Source organism: Oncorhynchus mykiss, chromosome 15 (assembly GCF_013265735.2).
Source record: "Oncorhynchus mykiss isolate Arlee chromosome 15, USDA_OmykA_1.1, whole genome shotgun sequence".
NCBI lineage: Eukaryota > Metazoa > Chordata > Actinopteri > Salmoniformes > Salmonidae > Oncorhynchus > Oncorhynchus mykiss.
This window is the reverse complement of record NC_048579.1, coordinates 23,295,936-23,305,065: the sequence shown is the minus strand read 5'-3', so window position 1 is coordinate 23,305,065 and position 9,130 is coordinate 23,295,936. Positions and strand designations below refer to the sequence as shown.

The 9,130-nt window shown below is 44.4% G+C and overlaps 1 protein-coding gene across 19 annotated transcripts in view; it reads right to left on the bottom strand.

The window, feature by feature from the left end:
- Window positions 1-9,130, bottom strand: part of LOC110489823 (abl interactor 1) — a 66,583-nt gene that overhangs the window by 37,030 nt on the left and 20,423 nt on the right. The window lies entirely within an intron of this gene.

Here is a 9,130-nt window from a genome sequence, read left to right as displayed (position 1 = left end):
GGAGGTATGCATGTGCACACACTGCGGTATGAACCAGGTCTAACCAAGGCCCACACACACACAGAGGATCTCTAAAGTTGACCCTTCCCAGAGGACCACGCCACACAGTATGCACCGTTGAATTTCAGGGCGACACTCAAACTCTCTGCCAACTACACTTACATTACGAGTCAGGGAAGCACTGGGCCTTCCTCAGCCGTAAGAACCCGGGGTGTGACGGTTCTTTGAGATTTGTCTGAGGCTGTTTGTCATCACTGTACTGTGTCGAGACTGTTTCCTGAAGTATGCTGCTTCCAAAGACTGAGAAAGACGCTGGAGATATCAAAGATCCCATGCAGACTGACAGTAATGAGAGCAGAGTATTGTGACGGGGTGCAGAAGAGCTATGAAAGGCTCCGTCTTATCAGCTGGAGAGGAACAGTCATTCTTTTCAAGATTCTCTTTTTGATTGGATTGTTTTCATGTTCAAGCAACAGGGATTTTCTCACAGCGTCTAAGGAGAAGAGAGAACTGTTCAGTTCGGCAAGTGATGGTGATCAGTCACAGTTCTACCCATCACAACAAGTACAACCATCACAAGCACCATGAAGTCTATCAAAAATGATCACCGTCAAATGTCATCGTCTTCCCATTCTCTCCTTTCCCGGGCTCCAATCGGGTATAGAAGAGCCATAGAGGAAATGATCTTCCTCCGAGGAGATGAAAGGGGACCAATGTCAGCCGAGGGCCGCCCGGGTAGTCAAACCAACGGTTTTCTCAGGGGAGGGAATGCTGGCCGGAGCCAACAGACAGAGGATTCCATTCATGCCACAGACAGACAGGACTCTGGACTTTGAGACTCCCTTATCTCGGAGAAGAGAGAATTAACTAGAGTTTGTTAGGTAGCGTTTGCACTGTTAGCGTCGTAACAATAAGTTGGCGTCATCTACTTCTGTATACCGAAAGTTACTTCATTACCAGCGCATGCGTAATATTTGCTCCCATACAAATACTCCCCATGATCCATAAAGAAACAATATTCTCTTCAAAATGCCTTGTGTATTTGTAGGAGTTAAAAGGAGAAAGGGGGTGAAGTCATAAGTGCACTTTATTCAAAAGGTCTAGTCCAACAAACCCTTCGATGTGTATGGCACTGAGCCGTGGACCAAACGTCCTCCAAAACATGCTGGTCTACCATTAGAGTGATAAGGCTGTTTTCAAACTCAACATCCAATAACTGAGCAAAGGGACTGGGAAGGTTTACAGCAGGCTTTCGCCAACACTGAATTATGAACGCCGGGGTACTGGGAAAATAAAATAAACCCAACACTGGTCCCAGGAAATCAATTCTCAGTTAGATCAAGAGGTTCAGTGAGTGGTTTGCAGAGAGCAGTGAGGACTGATGGTCGGAGGAGTGGAGTTAAGTGTTCCTGGCCGTATTCCAACAGTCCAGTCTATGACCTTACCTCGCCCTATTCGGCACCCACAACAGAGCAACGTCTGGGGGGGGGGGGGGGGGGGGGGGGGAATAAATGTCTGTTGGGTTAGATTCCATTGTAAAGAAACAGGCTTGGTGGTTTGAGAAATCACTGTTTTGTTAGTAGGATGACTCAACGGCAGTTGTCACTTGTCACCAAGTGGTAAGCTACTTGTGGATACGGTTACAGTAAGTTGTTCCCGCAATGATTATTAATTTAACAACCTCTTTAGAGGCTTCTGGAAAAGTTCAGCTGTAGGAAGTGAACGACGCGCAGAAGAAAAACTAGGACCATAGCAAAATAACCTGTCAGGGATACACCGCAGCTAGACTTGGAAACTGACCCATGATGTTAGAATGCACTAACGCTCCTTATCAGAGTACACAGAGTAGCACAAACAGCAGCGCAGCTGGCATCGGGAGGAAGTTCATACCCTTCCTGTGAGAGAAGAAAATAGCTTTGCTGAAGTAAGGCTCACAAATGTTACACAAGTGTTAAGACTTTGAGAGACAAAGTATTAGGGATTGCTTAAAGAACAAAAAAAAAAAGGATTTTGACCGCAATTGATGTGTGCTCAATCAAAATGTCTGCCGATTGAGATGGGCTTTTCCCCGTTCAGTATCAAACTGGCTGCTCTGTCACACATCCACACCAAAAGTCCTTTCCTCGTGAATGTTAAACTAGTTTTGTGGAAAGCTTAAATGGGAATGCATGGTGAATGGCTTTTCCCTTCCAGTCTCAAACCAGACAAAGAGTTCAATCAATGATGTTTTTCAGAATGACTTTTGCTGACCAGTGCTGAACTAGCTAAATAAAAAAAGAACCTTTTCAGGTCTACAGCTGAGCACAATACCAGCCGATTTGCGTTTGTACTTCAGGAGGCTGTCTGGAGTTCTGCTGAATAGACCTTGCCCAGCTGGAAGGACGATTCACATGTGTTCTCAATCACTGTCATCCACATGCCCCGAGTCGGCTCGCTTCTATCCCAGAACACACTGGGCAGACTTGGTTTGGCCTTCTCTGTCAACAAGCCTTTAGGAATGTGTGAGTGCAAGTGTGTCCGTGTGGAAATGAAGGAGCTCCTCCCTTTTTTCTTTTTCTCTACTTCTTATCTCTTGGACCTTTACTCTTCTCCCTCTCCTCCTCTTCGTCAACCTCTCCTCTTGTCCTCTTTTCTTGCCTTCCTTTGCTTTTTGATTTCCGTCATGCTCCATTTTCCCCCCACTCACCTCATCCCGCTCAGCCTTTTTCCTCTCCTTCTGCCCCTCCTCTCTTTCCACTCACCCACCTCACACCCAGTGAATAGTCACCCTCGGCCATGATTGGAGGACCTTGGTCACCATTTGTCTTTCTGCCAGTTCATTCCTTCCCCATCATACCTCTACCAGCTGGAGTCCATGGCTATTTCAGGACATTAAAGCAAATGTCATTTTTTGAAGATGAGGAAGTAATCCCTTCCATTTGGGCTGTGGGTGGCTGGTCAATCTGGTTGCTATGTGGGATTGTCGTGTTCTTCGTAGCAGCAACAAGAAACTACTTCAGTGAAGAATTGTCAGAGTACTTTCTCTCAATATTGTGAGAAACAAGCTCAGAACATGGTTCAAAATGTCTGCTGTAACTAGTTCTCCCATGTGGTAAAGACTAGTATAAGTGGAATCCCATACACAGTGTGATGATGGATCTCGGCTGGAGGATGTCTCAGACTAATGGGGTTGGTGGGGTTGTTGACCCCGGTCTCCCTCCCTCTCTATATTGATTTACACCTCAACTGATTCCTCAGACAGTGTGTGTGTGGGGGGGGGGGGGGGGGGGTGGAGTAGAGGAGCAGGGGAGAGAATTGACACATTTACACAAGGGCCCTCCACATCAGCAGGGGGATTATAAATCTCACACAGGCAGGGCAGAGAATCAAAGAACCGGGAATGGAATTTCAGAGCCTTTCGTAAACCTGGCTTGACATCTGTCTTCAGACATACCGTACACACGCGCTGTTCTGTAGAAATCAGGGAGAGAGAGAGAGATAGAAAAATGAGAATCTCCATACTTTGATATGCTGCAGAGAGTTGGCTTCCCTTTTGTAACTGACAGAAAGAAAAATGGCAGTTTCAGCGCTTTGGCAGCGTGGTCGGAGGATGATAGCCGCAATAAAAACGGCAGCTTCGCACAAATCCATGGACGGACAGAAATCCAACAGATCTGTAGCCATACGGTTGGGCTGGGTGAACATTAACGGACAAATATGCCCTTCATGCCACTGTGTGTGTGTGTGTGTGTGTGTGTGTGTGTGTGTGTGTGTGTGTGTGTGTGTGTGTGTGTGTGTGTGTGGTTAGCTCAACTGGACAAATGTGCCAATGGTTAATAATAGAGTTTAACCATACATGATTATATTTGGACAGACAGAGAGAAAACTGCAATGCCCAGATGTTTCAGCAAACTGGCAGAGTCAGTGGCTTCCTGGAGAGATACCACCCAACAAAAGAAGTATCTAAAACCCAAACCGTTTGAGCTACAAACTAGTAAGTCATTACCATCGAAAGATGACTCTCACGAACAGGGCAGTGTCGGTTGTTTTACTCTTCGACATCCACAAGCTTTTCCGGCAGTCGTCTGAACTCTGTCGCAGATGTCCTAATTTTGAAGAGGTCTTCTCGGAAAAATCAACTGTCCAGAACGAATGGTTGGAGCAACAAACTAATGCCACCAATATCGAAAGGGGAGACTCGCGAGCACAAAGGTGTTGGTTGTTTTGCTCTATGATGCACACAAGCTTACGGGGATCGTCTGAAGGTAACCCAGGACCGGTCTGACCAAATAGCACAACATGCATAGGGGGTAAAAAAGGGTCACGAATAACATGGCCAAATGTGTGTAAAAAAAAATGTTTTTTCTTATTTCTCTCTCTCAACACATGCCTTGTGATTTTTTGGGGGGTGGGCCGTCTGTTTTTCCATGTACAGATGTGTATCTATGAACTATAGCAGTAAAGGCCAAATTCAATGTTTCCTCAAATAACTTTTTTTTATACATACAGGAGTCCTAAAATTCAAAATCAAATGACTAAATGATGCCTTTCATGACCATCTTAAAACAATTCCATATGTTAACTTAATGCGATCTTAGGCCACGGTATCTTCACTGATGGCAGAAGACAACGAGTTACAACAATGAAGCTCTATCACAACTCTCACCGTGTCTGGCTTCTGCCAACTTTAACAAGCACATCTATCTGTGGAGTGAGACAAACAATAGCGGTTCCCGGAAAGGGGAGGACAGATCACTCAAAGACAAACCTATAGCCTGGCTTCTGTCTGTTTCTCAGGGCACTGAATGCGCTCTGTGGTGCGAGCCATCACGGCTGTCTAGGAGCCCTGAGAGAGCCCCGTTTCTCAGGGCATTTAGTGTAACCCAGCACATCATGTGAGAGCTTCCATCTAACGAGTGAGACAAAATGTCCACTCAAGGAGTCCTCTAGGAGACCAGGATCTGGCAGCATGTGTAGAGTCTCTTCGGAAAAACAGAATTCTTCCGGTGAATCTAACACCCGCTCTCTAGAACACTTTCAATATTGCATAGCCGGGGGCAGAGGGGAGACGGAAGAGACCAGCTAACTATTTCTCCGGTGTGAGAAAACTAAGGCAGATTGTCTTTCCCATCAATGAAAAACAGTATATCAGAGAGTCGGGACAACATGCCAAGGTCGACCATTTGTTTGTGGACACAGCACATTTGGGGTTTCTGTACAAAAACACCTACTGTGATTTTTCCCATGTAGTCTAGGCATGTCGCCAATATCAAGTCAAAGACTGGACTCTCAAATTCAAGTACAGAATGGACCATATTAGCATTGCAGAAGCTCCATTAGCATATTGGGTTGGGATAAAACGTCCCACTCTACACAATTGCACCACATTGACATTGACATTTAAAAAATAAAAAGTGGGTTGTTCCTTGAAATGAGTGCCTTTTGCAACCCTTTGATATTTTAAGTAGAATTTGTGCACCAGTATTGAATTTTAAAAGCATGTTATATTAAATCAAGTGCCTTTTAATATAGATCACATGGAGAATTCCACAAATCAGATTTTTTTAAATGAATAAAGACTTGCTAAATTGCCAAAATGCAGCATTCTGACATGTTTTTATTAAAAAAAGGAACACATTTTTACTCCCCAATTAATCCTGAAAATTCACTGGGAAAAAAAGCTGTCTGATTGTATGGTCCACCATCCATCACGAGTGTCAGTATCGCGTGATTTGGAGTAGGGTAAGGGTGTTTTCCTATGCATCATCAGACCAGCTTCCCTGTTCTGTGTTAACTTCTAACCCCTTTTCCCCTTCCCCCCTTCAAAGCTTCATCCTTGCCAAAACTTTCCTCTCCGCGTAACAAACCATCTCCAATTAGATCCAATCATATTTTCCTGCGCTCTACTGTTCCCCATGGCTCTACGAACACCAGTGGGACATTCCCATCTAGAGGAGACGGAAATCAAAATGCCGTTCTTCAAAGCTAAGCCATAGTCGGTGTTTTCGCTAGGTCTTTGTATCAGGCGGGGCACAAATATCTCAGAAGCGTCACCAAAAAGGTAGACCGCTAAAGACTATTAGCTGAGGCTATGCTCCATATACAGTATGTGCCACTCAGAAATGACCACCTGCGTATTTACTGATTAGCTGTGAGAGTGGCAGATGTCTATAACCAGCCTGAGATTACACTCTGGATGGCAGTGCTTTATTTAAAAAGTCCCTTAAACCTAAAATAGTATTTTAACAAATTCAGGAAATTGAAAAAGTCCTGACTTTTCAAGAATGTTTCTTGTTTTCCTACCTTGTAATGACATTCTTGACCTGCTATTATAGGCACACACACACACATCCATTCCAACCCCACCCTATGTGCAGTTGCTTACATAGAGAAAGGCATGCCTGACAGAGAAAGGACACACTGACAAGCATTGGGATTAGCAGGAAACACCGGCCCCCCCAGCCATGTACATACTCTCATCTGTGGAAGTTCATATCCTGTTTGGATGAAATCCATCTCCGCCCAGCACACAGCAGCATGAGGGAGGTCAGAGTCAGCACTGCAGCACACACACAGGCAGCAGGGGTTTTTCTGCATAGAAAAGTCTTGGGCGGGCCACTTTCAGGGCCACATACGTTTATTGATTATCTGTATCATTTTGGGATGGAAAAACATTCAATATAAAACATCTACAACCAGATATCAAGTATGTAGAAAATATAATGGCCCTATATCTTTAAAACAAAATTATAAGATCATCTTTGAGAACTCACAATCACCAAAATAAAATCTAGTCAGCCAGGTCGCTGTAAATGAGAATGTGTTCTCAATCAACTTACCTGGTAAAATAAGGTTAAAATAAATACAACAATTCCAGAAGTTAAGCATTCAGGAATATTGATTTTGTTATGTTTGAGTCACTCAGATAGCATAAACACTGGCAAAATGAGTAGAATTTAAGTAAATTACCTTTAAAACTGAAAGATGTATTCTCAGACACATGACATGCATGATATGTAGAATTGTGTGTAGAAGCAGCAGGTAGCCTAGCGGTTAGGAGCTTTGGGGCCAGTAACCAAACGGTCGCTGGTTCGCATTTCCGAGCCGACCAGGTGAAAAAAAAATCTTGATGTGCCCTTGAGCAAGGCAATTAATTCCTCCTGTAAGTCGCTCTGGATAAGTGCGTCCGCTAAATTACTAAAAAAGTAATTTAAAACAGCTACACCGTGTCACTGCGGTCAACAGGAGGGCCGCAAAAATGTTGTTCGGTCTGTGACAATGCCATTGACCCCCACCACCTATAACCCATTTTAATCCAGATTTTTTTTTTTTTTTAAACACACAGCTGTGCTCATACCAAGTAGCACAGACGCGTCACATGCATGCAGTCCTATAATCTCAAAACAATCGACTGTCGAGAGCCGTGTATTATAGAGATGTGGTGTGGCAGATTCTCGGTGCATGGAATAACTCAGCGTTGTGAGCAACACTGACTTCAATTAGCTGTCTGGCAGGCCCAAGTGCATCCGTGCCACAGAGGAACCTCATGAAACGAGGTGATTTACAGTAAGTAGTGTGAACGACCGTGGCAGCCAAGTGAGTGGTGTTCTGTTTGATGCTTTCACATGCACTGTTTGACATACAGAGTGTACAAAACATTAGAAACACCTTCTTAATATTGAGTTGCACCCCACCTTTTGCCCTCAGAACAGCCTCAATTTGTCAGGACATGGACTCTACAAGGTGTCGAAAGAGTTACACAGGGATGATGGCCCATGTTGACTCCAATGTTTCCCACAGTTGTGTCAAGTTGGCAGGATGTCCAGTGGGTGGTGGACCATTCTTGATACACACGGGAAACTGTTAAGCATGAAAAACCCAGCAGCGTTGCAGTTCTAGACACACCTGGAACCTACTACCATACCCCGTTCAAAGGCACTTAAATATTGTACTTGCCCATCCACACTGAATGGCACACATACACAATCCATGTCTCAATTGTCAAGGCTTAAAAATCCTTCTTTAACCTGTTTCCTCCCCTTCATCTACACTGATTTGAAGTGGATTGAACAGGTGACAAGTGATCATAGCTTTCACCTGGATTCACTTGGTCAGTCTGTCATGGAAATCGCTGTTCCTAATGTTTTGCACACAGTGTAGACAGAGCTCTGCGACGTCTGATACCATCGCTAGCTGGGCTTCTCCCTTCACGAAAATATTCAAACATGCTCATCTTTACTGTGCATGAATAAACATGCGTGCGCACACACTTTCCTATTAACACAGGGTATGACGGAGTGATGTTCTCTCTGTGTGAAGCCCGCTCTGACGCTGGGACAGACAAAACGCTCCCTGTTCACTGCTTCTCACACAGCACAAGGTGACACCAGTCTATTCTCTCCTCAGCCTCAGATACTAGGGCTGGGAATTAACAAACGGACCTCACGACACGATATTATCGCGATACTTAGGTGCCGATACGATATGTACTGCGATTCTCACGTATAAGTATATGTATTGCTATTCGATACTGTGATTTTATTGCGATTCAATGTTCCAAACATATTGCTAAACATGCTGCATGCTCTGCCTGCTGCAGAGGGCCAAGAGAGAGCCATGACGAAAACTCGTTTTGGAGAACAAGCTATGATGTTAAAATACTGGAGTTTTGGTGCAGGTACAGCCAACTAGCGCAAAAATCATATTGCGATAGTCAAAATGATACAATATAAATTGCAAAAAAAATAAAAATAAATCCTGATATGCAACTATCGATTCCCCCCCCCCCCCCCCCCCCCCCATCACTACTAGATACTGCAGGGAAACCCTGTTTATCAACGGCAACGGTGAGAGCATTGGCAGGGTTAGAACACAATCTCCACACATACAGAAAGTCACAGCCATCACTACATACAGCGTAAGGAGGCATGCATAGCCATGTACACAGCGGGAAGACCAAGAGTCAATGAATGTTAATAGCTAAAGACTTAGCAACACACACACAACTGTATAGCCTCAAATTATGTTCTAAACATCACATCCCCCCCAACAGAAGCATATTCTTTGACTGCTACATTAAAGGCTATGCGATCATACAAATTGCATCTTTAACTCAGGATGCGCTGCATTAGGCCTACTGATTGCTAGATGT